At 41.0% G+C, this 19160-nt stretch overlaps 1 long non-coding RNA gene across 1 annotated transcript; it reads left to right on the top strand.

The window, feature by feature from the left end:
* The first annotated feature begins 2388 nt into the window (after positions 1 to 2388).
* LOC148190256 (uncharacterized) lies at positions 2389 to 16626 on the top strand. The gene is made up of 5 exons (XR_015774827.1): positions 2389 to 2865; positions 4495 to 4695; positions 6856 to 7028; positions 9084 to 9284; positions 11444 to 16626. It is a non-coding gene; the product is annotated as an uncharacterized LOC148190256 (long non-coding RNA).
* Positions 16627 to 19160: the final 2534 nt, after the last annotated feature.

Raw genomic sequence — 19160 nt, 5'->3', positions numbered from 1 at the left:
TCAGTATGTCTGTTTCACAGTCTCTCTGGTAGTGGAGTATGTATAAAAAAAATTTTAATTACTCAAAAAGTAACTCTACTGTGAAAGACAATGTTAATATGTTACTATTTTCTATAGCTTAATCATTTTCAAAGTTGAAGAAACTTCACAAAAAGTTATGGTGTACTGTCTCATAAAGGTTAGATAAAAAAAATCATAGTGTAGTATGCTGTAAAAATCTCAGCAAAGATATAATAGTACTCTGTGGCATAAAGATCTCATAAAAAAAAGTCAAAGTATAGTATAAAGAGAGAGGGGAGGGGGAGAGAGGCACAGCAATAATGGAAACAGACGCATGTCATAATACAATAACGACAGGTGCGAGATTATCAAATGCACTCTATGATGATATTAGTGCCCATGGTGTGGGTAGCTTACACATCTGGAAAGGCACTATCAATGCTGAAAAGTATACAGAGGTTTTAGAACAACATACTGTATGCTCCCATCCAGACAATGTCTCTTTCAGGGAAGGCCTTGCATATTTCAGTGAGACAATACTAAACCACATACTGCATCCATTACAACAGCATGGCTTCACAGTAGAAGAGCCCGGGCGCTGAACTGGCCTGCCTGCAGTCCAGACCTTTCACCAACAGAAAACATTTAGCGCACCATAAAATGAAAAATCCAGCAAAGAAGATCCAGGACTGTTGAGCAGACAGAATCCTGCATCAGACAAGAACGGCACAGCACTCCTCCCCCAAAACTCCAGCAAATGGTCTCCTCACTTCCCAGATGCTTACAGACTGTTGTTAAAAGAAGAAGGGATGTTACACAATGGTTAACATGGTAAAACTTTTTTGAGAAGCATTGCTGCCATGAAATTCAAAATTACATGTTTTTTCCTTAGATGGTACATTTTCTAAGTTTGCACATTTGAGATGTTTTCTATATTCTATTTTGAATAAAATATGGGATTTGCAAATCATTGCATCCTGTTTTTATTTACATTGTACACAGTGTTTTTTTGTTTTCCCACAAATTGCAAGAAAGTTGCAGATTTAGAAAATCATTATTAATATTATTATTAAGAAACGTTATAAAAATGTCTAAGAAAAAAGAAAAAGCTCGGGGAAATCTATGTTTATAATTATCATCTATACATACTTAAAATTACGTTACATAATTATTAGGAGTTTTAGACACAGAACTGCTTCACTGAGCTGCAGCTCTGATTCTCAGGTTGCTGCAAGACAAACAACCCAAAAGTCAGTGGGATCACCAGACAGAGAAGGAGGGAAATATAAGGAAAGTGAAATAAGGAATCAGAAAACCCAGGAAGCAACTTCTGAGGCTTTGACTCCTATCTCAATCTGTTACAATTAAATGCTCAGAGTTTAGGGCCAAGTTAACTCTGTGAACACCAATGAAAGGAAAGTAGGAAATAACAACTAGGCCTCCATACTTTTGTCACAGTTACATGTGAAGTTTAAATTGAGCATCAAACACCTAGTTTCTTGCATTCTGGGGAAGTTTTACGCACCAATTTATGGCTTAAATGTATTTTTATATAAAGAAAACAAAGGTGATAGTTGACAATTAAAAGTATAAAATAGGCTCCTATGAACTGTAATGCAACAATGCTTTCAGGCATTCTGTATTGCTTTAAAATACTTTTGTCTCCTGCAGATCAACTTTTCCAGTATCAGTCAACACATATGTAGGAAACATGCAATGGGTTTGGAAGACATTTTATATTTTAAATTTATGGCAAGTTTTCCTTTAAAATGTTAAGTTATTTGGATTTTTTTATTTTTGTTTTATTTTTTCTTTAATTTTTTTCTTTCTTTTTTGTGATTTAAAAAAGGCAATATTATTTCCATTACAATTTTTAGTGACTTTTTTTCTTGTTTTCTATTTTTCTAAGATAACATGCTTTCCAAACCTGCTTTCCAAAATTTCTAAACTCGCCAAAATTATATCAGTTATAAAAGCCAGGGACTGTAAAAACAAGAAATTATCATTGAATTTTTAAATTTCCGACAGTCCTTGAACATATCATGTGGAGTTTAGTTAAATATCTTAAAGTTTGTCTTGATTGTAAAAATAAAATTAAAGAAAAAGTGTGTTGTATGCCGCACTTAATATGGAGAACAAAAAATGACATAAGTATAAATAAATAAATGTAGAAATAAATTATTAAATACACGAATAAATGAAAAACCAAAGGCATTTTGGTAATAAAAAAGGCTATTTCTGTATTTTTATATTTATTTATTTATACATATGTTTATTTATTCTTTTATTTCTACATTTATTTATATTATTTCTACAGTTATTTATTTATTTATACTTAAGTCATTTTTTGTTCTCCATACCACTGAAGGGCTTCCTTAACTGTTGTCGTTGATCCCCTTAAACGGGCCCCGCCCCTTTGTGACGTCAAACACGGAAAACGGATGTTTTCAAAATTCAAAGTTGGGAGCTACTTCTGTTTGTCCGTTTGCTTCGCTGCCGCTACTCGGTAAAAACGCCAAAAAATGAAGTCCAACGTCGATTTAAAATCAAACGAACTCAAAGTTACCGTAATCGACGTCAGTCCGGATCTTATCCGGGGAACTTGAAGCGGGATTGGATGTGTTTTATGTAGCGGGTAAGCTAGCGGTGTGTAAGCTAACATGACGGAAAAAGTTCAAGTCGGAGCTTTGAAGTGCGCTAAAGCTGAGAGAAGAGGACATCGGCTTGGACATTTTTGGGAATATTTGGCAGTCTTCGTGTTCAAACACTGGACATTGTCGACATTTCACACGGGTTCCAGTGGAATTGGTGTCATTTTTGCTGGATTGGATTCATGCTAACAGCCGCCGGACGAAAACATCGTCGGTAAGTTGTTTCATATTAATTATTTGTTTCGGTAAAGGCTTGTTATAGATGCTGGCTATCTGCTGTTTCAAAAATGGCGTTGTTTGTTGGTGTTTGTGTTTCACACCGCCGTGTCTGCTCGGATATTGTGTTAACCCCTTAGGGACTGCTCGGTGCATGTAATGCGCTTTTCATTCTTCATTTTTTTTGATAATTTTGGCTGTGTTCATGCATTTTGGTTATATTTTGGGAAGATTGTGTACGTTTGTATAATCTTGGTATTTCCAGCTCCGCTTCTAACAATATGTCTAAAATACACCGTGTAAACAAAATGGTAAAATTCATGACGTAATGCGCTAAACAAACAATTGAAACCCATTCAAATTGCAATTTTTGATCCCACTGCCATTAAAGCATAAAAACATTGAAATGTATTATTTCTGACTGCCATTCTGAGCTTTTGCCTTAAATTTGTCTTTAATACTGTTTTCCACCAAATGACGTCTTTTTAACCATATTTTACACATGGAGAAAATACATGCTATTTCCACTAGGTGTACTGTCACAATAAATGTTGCTGCAAATTACTGACATATTTCAGGCTGTGATAAAAACAACAACAAAAAAGCTACTTTGCATGTAGGATATTTAAAAATGATTACCGCAGTGAAGTTAGTGTTGGTTTGGTTTTTTCCTAAGACATTTGCTCTCGAACCAGCAGCGTCGCTTTAAACGGCTGTTGGCAGTACACGGCGGCAAGGATACTTAAAAAAGTTATCAAAAGTCTGCGCAAAACTTTTACCGTTTGTCTGTGGATTAGCATTGAGTGCCAATGTTTTGCAGTAGAAGGGGAAATTATTATAACCTTACTGTACATGCTCAAAAGTTGAAAGATAAAAACTGTTTCCACAGACTGTTGATCATCACTTTGATATCAAACATTCTTCGCAATACAAACAAAATACTAGAAAAAAATTTAAAAAATAAATTACAGTCTAATGTGTGAATGCAGGACCCATTTATGTTGATGAAGCATGATGTATCCTATGAACTGAGCAGGAAAAATTGTTGAACAATTGAAAGTTTCTTGGGAGTTGATGACAAATTTTGTAATATTTTTCTAAAAGAAAATTGACTGAGAAACAAAAAGCACAAGCCCAATATTAGAATTACAAGACTGCCTTTAAATTAAACTTCTGACTGAGCGCCAAATTCTCCTTGAGCCACTGCCCTCTTTTGTTTACGTAAACATTTGGTCGCCCGTTGTTCAGATACTTGTTTACTGAAGTTATAATTAAATTTTATTAACAGTAAAAGTTCAGGGTGCCAGCCAGTGTTCTTGGGTAGTTGTAGCACCTTACCATCTCATCAAGTAAACCCTCAGAGCTTGGGAGGCTGAGCGGGAAGTCGATGACAGTCTTCATGTCACAGTTATTTATTTATTTTATTTTTTGGTATGACAGTTAATTTCCACTCCTTTTTCAGTATCAACATTTTGTCACCATTTTGTCTTTGGGGTTGGGGATGAGGGGTGTTTATTTTCAATATCAAAACTTGCTGTCGGTCCTCTAGCTCTACTTTCTAGCAGGAATGAGGAAAAGTGAATTTTCCCTATAAATAATACCTCTGTCCTCTGTGTGTGTCTCTCAGGTCAGGAGTGTATCGGCGTTGATTTCCAGTATGAGCAGGAGGGGAAGGTCCAGTTTGTGATTGACGTGGTGTGCGCCATGGCCCATGCCCTCCACAAAATGCAGAGGGACCTGTGTCCCAAAAACTCCAGCACCTGCCCCGAGATGGACCTGATAGGAGGGAGGAAACTGCTCAATTACATTCGCAGGGTCCGCCTCAACGGTAGGTTGAAAGACGCTTCTCTACTTCTGCAGTATCAACCCATCACGTTTAAGACTGTGATGACACAGCCAGTTAGTGTTGAGAGTACCTCCCCCAGTACGGGGACACCGGCCCCCCCCCGGCGCCAGACCGGGAGGGGGGTGGAGCTTGTAGGCGAGCATCTCTAGGATGGGACATTGGCCATAGGGCCAGTCAGGCTTACCCTGAATAAGTAACATGCTGTCTCCACCCAGTGGGCCATTGGCCCGCAGGGTCGGAATCAGGGCTGGGCAGCCGGGCAGCATGAAGGGGAGGGTGCCCTGGACGTGCTGACCCCTGGCGTCATCAATTCCTCCTGAAGGGCTTTTTCCCGTGCATCCCAGGGGAGGATGTGAACATGGAATCCAAGTGGTCCATATCCAGTACCTCCATTGTGGAGGCAGCTGCTATAAGCTGTGGTCCGAAGGTCGCCGGTGCCTGTCTTTGCAAGCAGCCTCGCATACCAAAACAAACACTTTGTTTTAGGTACTGCGGGTAGACACCAGTGGGGTGCAGGAAGCTGTCAGGCGTCAGACAGCAACCTACACACCTGCTGGTGGAAACCCAACAGAGAGGTGTTTTCCTAGACTGCACCGGTTGGCCTGAAGGCCATCCCGGTGGAGGATGTGGACATGGAATCCAAGTGGTCCATGTTCAGTACCTCCATTGTGGAGGCAGCTGCTAAAAGCTGTGGTCCGAAGGTCGCCAGTGCCTGTCTTTGCAAGCAGCCTCGCATACCAAAACAAATACTTTGTTTTAGGTACTGCGGGTAGACACCAGTGGGGTGCAGGAAGCTGTCAGGCGTCAGACGGCAACCTACACACCTGTTGGTGGAAACCCAACAGAGAGGTGTTTTCCTAGACTGCACCGGTTGGCCTGAAGGCCATCCCGGTGGAGGATGTGGACATGGAATCCAAGTGGTCCATGTTCAGTACCTCCATTGTGGAGGCAGCTGCTAAAAGCTGTGGTCCGAAGGTCGCCGGTGCCTGTCTTTGCAAGCAGCCTCGCATACCAAAACAAATACTTTGTTTTAGGTACTGCGGGTAGACACCAGTGGGGTGCAGGAAGCCGTCAGGCGTCAGACGGCAACCTACACACCTGTTGGTGGAAACCCAACAGAGAGGTGTTTTCCTAGACTGCACCGGTTGGCCTGAAGGCCATCCCAGTGGAGGATGTGGACATGGAATCCAATTGGTCCATGTTCAGTACCTCTGTTGTGGAGGCAGCTGCTAAAAGCTGTGGTCCGAAGGTCGCTGGTGCCTGTCTTTGCAAGCAGCCTCGCATACCAAAACAAATACTTTGTTTTAGGTACTGCGGGTAGACACCAGTGGGGTGCAGGAAGCTGTCAGGCATCTGACAGCAACCTACACACCTGTTGGTGGAAACCCAACAGAGAGGTGTTTTTCTAGACTGTACTGGTTGGCCTGAAGGGCTGCAGCTTAGGCAGTTGCCAAAGCAAAACTCGGGTGTTCGGGAGGCCACAAAGGAGGATGCTGTTGCTAGGGAGAGGGACGTCTGGAGTGCTCTGCTCCACCTGTTGTCTCTGTGACCCAGCCTTGAATAAAAGGCATAAGTTGGCACAAGTCACACTCTAGGGTAGAGTCTGTAGACTTTTACTACCTTTGTTTCATTTGATCTGAATTAAAATGCAGATATGTTTAGGGATTAGCTGAAATACCATCAGAGTGACAGACAGATGCTATCCATGACTGTGGCTATCTATGACTATTGAGACCATCGTTCTAGTTTCAGTTTGTAGGTGGAGCCGTATGTCCCCCCCCTGGAGCCAGTCCGGGAGGGGGGTGGAGCTTGTAGGCGCCTTTGGGGCAGGACTTTGGCCACATCCCGCCCATCCTGGGGGAGGATGCGGACGTGGAATCCAAGTGATCCATGTTTAGCACCTGTGGTCCGAAGGTCCAAGACTGTGATGACTCAGCCAGTTAGTATTGAAAGTACTTCCCCCAGTGCAGGGACACTGGGTCCCCCCCCCCGGATCCAGACCGGGAGGGGGGTGGGGCTTGTAGGCGAGCGTCTCTAGGGACTTTGGCCATAGGGCCCAGTCGGGCTTAGAATGGTAGAGAGTGTTCGGCTGCAGTCAAAAAGTTCAAATAATCTCCTTTCCACTTTCCTTCTTCTCCACAGAAAACATCACCAGGTCAAGGAAAGATGTGAGGGAGACTTCATCAGGATGTAGGAAAAGACGACTCCACCTCTCCTCGGCTCTGTGATGATGCGATGGCTGATGTTATTGATGAGGGTCCGCTGTGATCAAACTACGATGCTCAGATGATGGACGACAAAAGCACATCCTCACGGTACTGGCTTTTATGCAGAAGGTTGTTTTTTTTTTATCGGCCAGCGAAGCAAAGGCTCTCTTAATACAGCTAAAATGATTAGTGCCGAGCACCCCTGTTTAAAATTGAATGAATGATTATGAGAGCCCGAGCACCAACCCCAGGGCGATGAAAAATAAAATCTCCAAAATGTTTAAATATTTAAATATTACCAAAACTTAACTAGAAAAATAAAATAAAATAGAAGAAAAAATAGAGAAAAAAAATACAGCCATTCAAAGTTATATGCCCCTCCCCTAAGCCAAAATAGAAATCATAAGTCGTACATACCTCCGCCCTCCCCTTCAAACACTGGACATTGTCGACATTTCACACGGGTTCCAGTGGAATTGGTGTCATTTTTGCTGGATTGGATTCAAGCTAACAGCCGCCGGACGAAAACATCGTCAGTAAGTTGTTTCATATTAATTATTTGTTTCGGTAAAGGCTTGTTATAGATGCTGGCTATCTGCTGTTTCAAAAATGGCGTTGTTTGTTGGTGTTTGTGTTTCACACCGCCGTGTCTGCTCGGATATTGTGTTAACCCCTTAGGGACTGCTCGGTGCATGTAATGCGCTTTTCATTCTTCATTTTTTTTGATAATTTTGGCTGTGTTCATGCATTTTGGTTATATTTTGGGAAGATTGTGTACGTTTGTATAATCTTGGTATTTCCAGCTCCGCTTCTAACAATATGTCTAAAATACACCGTGTAAACAAAATGGTAAAATTCATGACGTAATGCGCTAAACAAACAATTGAAACCCATTCAAATTGCAATTTTTGATCCCACTGCCATTAAAGCATAAAAACATTGAAATGTATTATTTCTGACTGCCATTCTGAGCTTTTGCCTTAAATTTGTCTTTAATACTGTTTTCCACCAAATGACGTCTTTTTAACCATATTTTACACATGGAGAAAATACATGCTATTTCCACTAGGTGTACTGTCACAATAAATGTTGCTGCAAATTACTGACATATTTCAGGCTGTGATAAAAACAACAACAAAAAAGCTACTTTGCATGTAGGATATTTAAAAATGATTACCGCAGTGAAGTTAGTGTTGGTTTGGTTTTTTCCTAAGACAATTGCTCTCGATCCAGCAGCGTCGCTTTAAACGGCTGTTGGCAGTACACGGCGGCAAGGATACTTAAAAAGTTATCAAAAGTCTGCAAAACTTTTTACCGTTTGTCTGTGGATTAGCATTGAGTGCCAATGTTTTGCAGTAGAAGGGGAAATTATTATAACCTTACTGTACATGCTCAAAAGTTGAAAGATAAAAACTGTTTCCACAGACTGTTGATCATCACTTTGATATCAAACATTCTTTGCAATACAAACAAAATACTAGAAAAAAATTTAAAAAATAAATTACAGTCTAATGTGTGAATGCAGGACCCATTTATGTTGATGAAGCATGATGTATCCTATGAACTGAGCAGGAAAAATTGTTGAACAATTGAAAGTTTCTTGGGAGTTGATGACAAATTTTGTAATATTTTTCTAAAAGAAAATTGACTGAGAAACAAAAAGCACAAGCCCAATATTAGAATTACAAGACTGCCTTTAAATTAAACTTCTGACTGAGCGCCAAATTCTCCTTGAGCCACTGCCCTCTTTTGTTTACGTAAACATTTGGTCGCCCGTTGTTCAGATACTTGTTTACTGAAGTTATAATTAAATTTTATTAACAGTAAAAGTTCAGGGTGCCAGCCAGTGTTCTTGGGTAGTTGTAGCACCTTACCATCTCATCAAGTAAACCCTCAGAGCTTGGGAGGCTGAGCGGGAAGTCGATGACAGTCTTCATGTCACAGTTATTTATTTATTTTATTTTTTGGTATGACAGTTAATTTCCACTCCTTTTTCAGTATCAACATTTTGTCACCATTTTGTCTTTGGGGTTGGGGATGAGGGGTGTTTATTTTCAATATCAAAACTTGCTGTCGGTCCTCTAGCTCTACTTTCTAGCAGGAATGAGGAAAAGTGAATTTTCCCTATAAATAATACCTCTGTCCTCTGTGTGTGTCTCTCAGGTCAGGAGTGTATCGGCGTTGATTTCCAGTATGAGCAGGAGGGGAAGGTCCAGTTTGTGATTGACGTGGTGTGCGCCATGGCCCATGCCCTCCACAAAATGCAGAGGGACCTGTGTCCCAAAAACTCCAGCACCTGCCCCGAGATGGACCTGATAGGAGGGAGGAAACTGCTCAATTACATTCGCAGGGTCCGCCTCAACGGTAGGTTGAAAGACGCTTCTCTACTTCTGCAGTATCAACCCATCACGTTTAAGACTGTGATGACACAGCCAGTTAGTGTTGAGAGTACCTCCCCCAGTACGGGGACACCGGCCCCCCCCCGGCGCCAGACCGGGAGGGGGGTGGAGCTTGTAGGCGAGCATCTCTAGGATGGGACATTGGCCATAGGGCCAATCAGGCTTACCCTGAATAAGTAACATGCTGTCTCCACCCAGTGGGCCATTGGCCCGCAGGGTCGGAATCAGGGCTGGGCAGCCGGGCAGCATGAAGGGGAGGGTGCCCTGGACGTGCTGACCCCTGGCGTCATCAATTCCTCCTGAAGGGCTTTTTCCCGTGCATCCCAGGGGAGGATGTGAACATGGAATCCAAGTGGTCCATATCCAGTACCTCCATTGTGGAGGCAGCTGCTATAAGCTGTGGTCCGAAGGTCGCCGGTGCCTGTCTTTGCAAGCAGCCTCGCATACCAAAACAAACACTTTGTTTTAGGTACTGCAGGTAGACACCAGTGGGGTGCAGGAAGCTGTCAGGCGTCAGACAGCAACCTACACACCTGCTGGTGGAAACCCAACAGAGAGGTGTTTTCCTAGACTGCACCGGTTGGCCTGAAGGCCATCCCGGTGGAGGATGTGGACATGGAATCCAAGTGGTCCATGTTCAGTACCTCTGTTGTGGAGGCAGCTGCTGAAAGCTGTGGTCCGAAGGTCACTGGTGCCTGTCTTTGCAAGCAGCCTCGCATACCAAAACAAATACTTTGTTTTAGGTACTGCGGGTAGACACCAGTGGGGTGCAGGAAGCTGTCAGGCGTCAGACGGCAACCTACACACCTGTTGGTGGAAACCCAACAGAGAGGTGTTTTCCTAGACTGCACCGGTTGGCCTGAAGGCCATCCCGGTGGAGGATGTGGACATGGAATCCAAGTGGTCCATGTTCAGTACCTCCATTGTGGAGGCAGCTGCTAAAAGCTGTGGTCCGAAGGTCGCCAGTGCCTGTCTTTGCAAGCAGCCTCGCATACCAAAACAAATACTTTGTTTTAGGTACTGCGGGTAGACACCAGTGGGGTGCAGGAAGCTGTCAGGCATCTGACAGCAACCTGCACACCTGCTGGTGGAAACCCAACAGAGAGGTGTTTTCCTAGACTGCACCGGTTGGCCTGAAGGCCATCCCAGTGGAGGATGTGGACATGGAATCCAAGTGGTCCATGTTCAGTACCTCTGTTGTGGAGGCAGCTGCTAAAAGCTGTGGTCCGAAGGTCGCCGGTGCCTGTCTTTGCAAGCAGCCTCGCATACCAAAACAAATACTTTGTTTTAGGTACTGCGGGTAGACACCAGTGGGGTGCAGGAAGCCATCAGGCGTCAGACGGCAACCTGCACACCTGTTGGTGGAAACCCAACAGAGAGGTGTTTTTCTAGACTGTACTGGTTGGCCTGAAGGGCTGCAGCTTAGGCAGTCGCCAAAGCAAAACTCGGGTGTTCGGGAGGCCACAAAGGAGGATGCTGTTGCTAGGGAGAGGGACGTCTGGAGTGCTCTGCTCCACCTGTTGTCTCTGTGACCCAGCCTTGAATAAAAGGCATAAGTTGGCACAAGTCACACTCTAGGGTAGAGTCTGTAGACTTTTACTACCTTTGTTTCATTTGATCTGAATTAAAATGCAGATATGTTTAGGGATTAGCTGAAATACCATCAGAGTGACAGACAGATGCTATCCATGACTGTGGCTATCTATGACTATTGAGACCATCGTTCTAGTTTCAGTTTGTAGGTGGAGCCGTATGTCCCCCCCCTGGAGCCAGTCCGGGAGGGGGGTGGAGCTTGTAGGCGCCTTTGGGGCAGGACTTTGGCCACATCCCGCCCATCCTGGGGGAGGATGCGGACGTGGAATCCAAGTGATCCATGTTTAGCACCTGTGGTCCGAAGGTCCAAGACTGTGATGACTCAGCCAGTTAGTATTGAAAGTACTTCCCCCAGTGCAGGGACACTGGGTCCCCCCCCCGGATCCAGACCGGGAGGGGGGTGGGGCTTGTAGGCGAGCGTCTCTAGGGACTTTGGCCATAGGGCCCAGTCGGGCTTAGAATGGTAGAGAGTGTTCGGCTGCAGTCAAAAAGTTCAAATAATCTCCTTTCCACTTTCCTTCTTCTCCACAGAAAACATCACCAGGTCAAGGAAAGATGTGAGGGAGACTTCATCAGGATGTAGGAAAAGACGACTCCACCTCTCCTCGGCTCTGTGATGATGCGATGGCTGATGTTATTGATGAGGGTCCGCTGTGATCAAACTACGATGTTCAGATGATGGACGACAAAAGCACATCCTCACGGTACTGGCTTTTATGCAGAAGGTTGTTTTTTTTTTTATCGGCCAGCGAAGCAAAGGCTCTCTTAATACAGCTAAAATGATTAGTGCCGAGCACCCCTGTTAAAATTGAATGAATGATTATGAGAGCCCGAGCACCAACCCCAGGGCGATGAAAAATAAAATCTCCAAAATGTTTAAATATTTAAATATTACCAAAAATTAACTAGAAAAATAAAATAAAATAGAAGAAAAAATAGAGAAAAAAAATACAGCCATTCAAAGTTATATGCCCCTCCCCTAAGCCAAAATAGAAATCATAAGTCGTACATACCTCCGCCCTCCCCTCTTAATAATAATTAACAGTCCCTAAGTTATATTTACATATTCAGTTTTAATCCTGTTCTGAATGATTTAAAAAAATACATACTATAAAGTGAGTTAAAGAAAAAGAGCCAATGAGGAATGTTTGTGGTTGTTTCAGAGAGTGTACGGGCTTAAAAATTTGCCTTAACCTCATGGACAAATCCTGGAAATTTATTGGTAAAAATGTATATGAACCCTGATACTAAGCAGAACATATGAATCAAGATTCTGTTACTGGCTATTTCTCGCCTTAAATGTTTTCAGAAACATATTTTAGCGTACTGTTAAGCTATCATTTTTTGGTGGTGGTTGGTTTATAGATATGATCAGTTTGCATTGCAGAGCTGAAACACAGACAGCACTCTTTTTTTTAATTACTTCATTGCAGTTTTCAGCAGGATGATCTACAAAAAACAACAAAAACTAATAACATAAACATAGTTTGGAAGATGCAAATAGTTTGTGTTTTTGTGTGTGTGTAAGTGTAAAACACCACAAGAAAGCAGTCATTATAATGCTGTATATTTGCAGTCAGCTCAAACCCAGATAACAGTGACAGACTGGGAGACTATCAGGAGAAAAAAAAAACAAAAAACAAGAAAAAATGCCTAATGTTTGTTTCTATCTACACAGAATATAATATATCATTTCTTTTTCCACGGAATATCCCTTTAACCAATCCTGTACACATTTCAAATAGTAATAAACAAATAAACAAACAAATAGAACATGCAGTGGACTAAACAAAACTGCAGCACAACAGTCTGCACTCCCAGTAGGTCAGAAAATCAGGGGAATGAGAAGTTTGTTGTGTTTGTTGTAGCTGAGGAGCGCTTGATTTCAACATCTGAAGTATTCTTTGTAACTTTAAAGGGGGGCGATCGAGGATAAGTCCTTGAATAAAACCTAAAATGTATATATTTTAAATGGGTAGTCATGGAAACCTCTGTGGCAGGGCGGTTTTATTTGGCTCCCACAGTCATGAAATTCATGAAAAATGCATTAAGTGAGAATAACTAATTATTTTTCTACTCATCATTGAGGTTTACAATATCCTCATAAAAATCCCCAAATCTGTCTTCATGTGCATATTACAAATTGTTTTTCAAGTATAACCAGTGTAAAATCTGATAATAACAAGCGAGTAAAGAGAGCAAGCACTAGCATTTTTTTCTGGGAAATGTGTGTTTAATAATGTATGCACTTTTGGTGTTTTTTTTTTAAACTGATTGTGTTTTTGGCCCTTTTTTGCAACTTTCTATACTATGGTGCGTCTCAGCAGGCTATTCTAGGATGTTTCCAGCTGTTTTCAGGACGTGTCAAATTTTGACCCTTTTTCCCTTACTATATAGCCTTGCACTCTGTGACATTTTTTCAACATGCCAAATGCCATTCGCTGAGTGCCCCAGCTAATGGCACAAGCTGTTAAGAGATGAACTATCTATATGAACTCGCGTGTTGTGTCCTATAATGCACGAGGCCTGCGGGTTGGACACAGTGATGGAGATAAAGAGCGTCGTTTTGTTGTGGACAAGCTGTTGAAGAATTGTGATATACTGTGTATTCAGGGGACATTTTTACCTAAACAGGACTTGGAAAGACTGAATGTTTTACATAAAGACTTTTATGGGGCTGGTGAATCGACCACAGACCTTACTACTAAAATAATCCATGGCAGGATCTCAGGTGGAGTTGCCATTTTATGGAATAAGAAGTATGATCAAATGGTTAATATGATGAAAATTGGATGTTGACTGGGCAATTGGACTGGAAATCAGCTGTAAAGATAAAAAGTTTGTCATCTTGAACATGTATACACTGTATGAGTCTCCCCAAAATGAAGATGAATAACTCCGCAGATGGGCATCTACCTGTATTAATGTTGTGGGAGACATGAATGCTGATCTGTCTGATGCTAAGTCTCTTTTTGTTAATCACCTAATGCACTCTGGTTCTGATGGTGGCCTAGTCCTCTCTGGTAAGGTGCTCACGCCTGATAATAGCTATACATATATCAGTAAAGCTTGGCATACAACCTCATGGCTTCACCTCTGTATATGTACAGCTGATGCACATGACTCTATAGAGGATATAACCATTAACTATCAACTGGCCACGACCGACCATGTCCCATTCTCCATAGTTTTAAATGTAGATAATCTATCCATGTTAACATCTGTAAAGAATAATACAAATGCAACGAAAGTGGACTGGTCCATTTTAAACAAGAAGGATCTTAATGAATACAGTTTTCAGACTGACACTTTATTGGGGGATATTGAGCTACCAACAGATGCCATAGTGTGTTGTGATATGAATTGTAAGAACCCTAAACCTAGTACTGAGTTGTGTATATTTTCTAATGTTATTGTGACGGTCCTCTCCTTGTCTAATAGGCCTTTCTATAAACAGAAGGGCAATAAAAACAAGGGAAAGCCAGACTGGAATAACTATGTAGGACAATTACATGCTGAAGCTTGGAGGGCAGAGTCAGGCAGAGAGAAACATGGCCCTTTGTTTGGTTATAAGAAGTACACTAATGCAAATTTTAAATATGCTCTTAGATTTATTAAAAGAAATGAGAACACACTGAGGTCGGACTCACTTGCAAGGAAGTTGCAAAATAATAGCTACAGTGATTTTTGGAAAGAGGTAAAAATTTATGCAAGGCCTCTCTACTGACAAACATTGATGGAGTAAGTGGCTCTAAAGAAATTTGTCAGCTGTGAAAACATTATGATCTGTTTAATTGTAACAAAAGCAATACACTTAGAGTGGGAAACAGAGAGAGAAATCCAGGCGTGACTGTTACTTCTCAAGAAATACAAGAAGCAGTCTTTAAACTTAACGATAATAAGGCGTGCGGCATGGATAACATAACTGCCGAGCACTTAAAAGTTGCTAGTAAAAAACTGTATCCTTTGTTTGCTTTGTGCATCACAGTTTTTTTAGTCCATGGACTCCTGCCAGACTCTGTTATCCGTCATACTGGTGCCTGTTATTAAAGATAAATCTGCTAAACCGAACAGCTCAGACAACTACAGGCCCATAGTCCTGGGCAGTATTTTATCCAAAGTGCTGGAGAGAGTCCTCTTGTCCAGGCTGGAGCAGGACATCTGCACTACCGATAATCAGTTTGGCTTTAAACATGAACGTGGCACTGATATGTGCATTTGTGCTTTAAAGGAAACCATTGACAAATATCACAGGCAAAGTTCCACAGTGTTTGTTTTATTGATGCATCAAGGGCTTTTGATTGTGTAAATCATGAAAAATTATTTAAGAAACTGTTGCAAAGAGGGGGTTCCTGGATTCCTTGTAAGAATCCTGGTGTTTTGGTATGCACATCAGAAAATGCAAAAAAAAATGGGGTCATCCTGTATCTGCCTCATTTCAAGTGAGTAATGGTGTCCCTCAGGGTGGTATTTTATCTCTGTTTTTATTTAATATTTATGTGGATGAGTTGTCGATGCAGTTGAGCAGATGTGACTCTGGGTGTATGGTAGGTAGTTCTCTAATCAATCACCTTATGTATGCATTTGATTTGGTCATTTTGTCTCCGTAGTGCTGGACTTCCACAGTTATCCAGGATGGCATGGATTTTGACGTCAAATATAACGCAAGTAAGAGTAATATCATGATTACAAAGTAAGGAAGACAGAAAATTGATATTCCCTGACTTCCTCTTGTCGGTTACAGCTCTGAAGGTGTGTGATGAGATAAAATACCTGGGTCATTACATCAGCAGTGATCGCTCAGATGATAGAGATATACACAGACAGCGCTGTAAGTTTTACGCACAAGGTAACATGTTGGCTCGTAAATTTAATATGTGTACACAGCCTGTGAAAATCTCTCCGTTTAAAGCCTTCTGTACACCTCTGCATACGGCCCATCTGTGACGTCGCTACAAAAAAGACAGCTTTCAGTGACTGCCTGTGGACTGTCATGACAGTATGAGGCTGCTGCTTAAAGCTGCTCGGAGTTCGAGCGCGAGCCAAATGTTCGCCACTGTTACTACTTTTTCTGCTGTAATAAGAAATGTGATTTATAGGTGTATATGTAGTGTGGGAAAATCTGAAAATGACATTATTTTGGCTCTAGCCAATCCTGAGCTGAGTTATGTGAGGTTTAAGTCTGTCGTTTGGAGCCACTGGTGTTAAAGCTTGATTCACTGTGGTATGTATGTTTGTATGCATGTATGTTTGTATGTATGTTTGTATGCATGTATGTTTGTATGTATGTTTGTATGCATGTATGTTTGTATGTATGTATGTTTGTATGCATGTATGTTTGTATGTATGTATGTTTGTTTGTATGTATGTATGTATATTTGTATGTATGTATGTATATTTGTATGTATGTATGTATATGGACCTCTGTTTGAGCTGAGTCTTTAATAAAATTGTGAATTGAAGAATTGAATTAATGGTGTTTTTGGCCCTTTTTGCAGTTTTCTATGCCATGGCGTGTCTCAGCACGCTATTTAATGTGGTTTTCAACTAACAGCTATTTTTCAGGACCTGTCAAATTTTGACATTTTTGGCCTTACTATAGTCTTGGATTTTTGGGTCATTTTTTCAAAATGCCATATTATGGTGTTTTTGGCCGTTTTTGCAACTTTCTATGCCATGGCGCATCTCGGCACGCTATTTAATGCTGTTCTAAGCTGTTTTCAGCTGTTATGCTGTTCAACATATTATTGCCTTGCTTTTTTGGTCATTTTTTTTAATATGCCATTTTGTAATGTTTTTGGATGTTTTTCCAACTTTCTATGCTATGGTGTGTCTTGACAGGCAAATCTAACCTGTTTCCACCTGTTATCAGCAGTTGTTTGAAAATGTCAAATTTTGATTTTTTTCCGTACCATAGTCTTGCATTTCTGGTCATTTTTTCTGCATGCTAAATTGTGGTGTTTTTGACTCTTTTTGCAACTTTCTATGCTATGGCCAATCTTAGTGGGCTATTCTGAGCAATTTCCATCACTTTTTGGTACATGTCAAAGTATACGTTTTTCACCATGTTTCGTATTGCCTTCCTCGCCATTTTTTTTTGACATGCTAAATTCTGAGGTTTTGATCCTTTTTCGGCCTTTATTCCCACTTTGTATGCAATGACGCGTCTCTCCAAGCTATTCTATGTCGTTTTCAGCCATTTTTAGGAGGGGTCAAAATTTGACTTTTTTCGCCATACTATACTATTGCCTTCCTCGCCATTTTTTTTGACATGCTAAATTCTGAGGTTTTTGTCCTTTTTTGGCCTTTATTCCCACTTTGTATGCAATGACGCGTCTCTCCAAGCTATTCTATGTCGTTTTCAGCCATTTTTAGGAGGGGTCAAAATTTGACTTTTTTCGCCATACTATACTATTGCCTTCTTTGCCATTTTTTTTGACATGCTAAATTATGATGTTTTTGTCCTTTTTTGGCCTTTATTCCCACTTTGTATGCAATGACGCGTCTCTCCAAGCTATTCTATGTCGTTTTCAGCCATTTTTAGGAGGGGTCAAAATTTGACTTTTTTCGCCATACTATACTATTGCCTTCCTCGCCATTTTTTTGACATGCTAAATTCTGAGGTTTTTGTCCTTTTTTGGCCTTTATTTCCACTTTGTATGCAATGACGCGTCTCTCCAAGCTATTCTATGTCGTTTTCAGCCATTTTTAGGAGGGGTCAAAATTTGACTTTTTTCGCCATACTATACTATTGCCTTCTTTGCCATTTTTTTTTGGACATGCTAAATTATGATGTTTTTGTCCTTTTTCAGCCTTTATTCCCACTTTGTATGCAATGACGCGTCTCTCCAAGCTATTCTATGTCGTTTTCAGCCATTTTTAGGAGGGGTCAAAATTTGACTTTTTTCGCCATACTATACTATTGCCTTCCTCGCCATTTTTTTTGACATGCTAAATTCTGAGGTTTTTGTCCTTTTTTGGCCTTTATTCCCACTTTGTATGCAATGACGCGTCTCTCCAAGCTATTCTATGTCGTTTTAAGCCATTTTAGGAGGGGTCAAAATTTGACTTTTTTCGCCATACTATACTATTGCCTTCTTTGCCATTTTTTGACATGCTAAATTATGAGGTTTTTGTCCTTTTTGGCCTTTATTCCCACTTTGTATGCAATGACGCGTCTCTCCAAGCTATTCTATGTCGTTTTCAGCCATTTTTAGGAGGGGTCAAAATTTGACTTTTTTCGCCATACTATACTATTGCCTTCTTTGCCATTTTTTTTGACATGCTAAATTCTGAGGTTTTTGTCCTTTTTTGGCCTTTATTCCCACTTTGTATGCAATGACGCGTCTCTCCAAGCTATTCTATGTCGTTTTCAGCCATTTTAGGAGGGGTCAAATTTGACTTTTTCGCCATACTATACTATTGCCTTCTTTGCCATTTTTTTTGGACATGCTAAATTATGATGTTTTTGTCCTTTTTCAGCCTTTATTCCCACTTTGTATGCAATGACGCGTCTCTCCAAGCTATTCTATGTCGTTTTCAGCCATTTTTAGGAGGGGTCAAAATTTGACTTTTTTCGCCATACTATACTATTGCCTTCCTCGCCATTTTTTTTGACATGCTACATTCTGAGGTTTTTGTCCTTTTTTGGCCTTTATTCCCACTTTGTATGCAATGACGCGTCTCTCCAAGCTATTCTATGTCGTTTTCAGCCATTTTTAGGAGGGTCAAATTTGATTTTTTTCGCCATACTATACTATTGCCTTCCTCGCCATTTTTTTGACATGCTAAATTCTGAGGTTTTTGTCCTTTTTTGGCCTTTATTCCCACTTTGTATGCAATGACGCGTCTCTCCAAGCTATTCTATGTCGTTTTCAGCCATTTTTAGGAGGGGTCAAAATTTGACTTTGTTCGCCATACTATACTACTGCCTTCCTCGCCATTTTTTTTGACATGCTAAATTCTGAGGTTTTGTCCTTTTTGGCCTTTATTCCCACTTTGTATGCAATGACGCTGCGTCTCTCAAGCTATTCTATGTCGTTTTAAGCCATTTTTAGGAGGGGTCAAAATTTGACTTTTTTCGCCATACTATACTATTGCCTTCTTTGCCATTTTTTTGACATGCTTAATTTTGATGTTTTTGTCCTTTTTTGGCCTTTATTCCCACTTTGTATGCAATGACGCGTCTCTCCAAGCTATTCTATGTCGTTTTCAGCCATTTTTAGGAGGGGTCAAAATTTGACTTTTT

Source organism: Plectropomus leopardus, chromosome 2, assembly GCF_026936395.1.
Source record: "Plectropomus leopardus strain MGB_pleo_1.0 chromosome 2, ASM2693639v1, whole genome shotgun sequence".
Taxonomy (NCBI): Eukaryota; Metazoa; Chordata; class Actinopteri; order Perciformes; family Serranidae; genus Plectropomus; species Plectropomus leopardus.
This window is presented reverse-complemented; position numbering and strand designations above follow the sequence as displayed.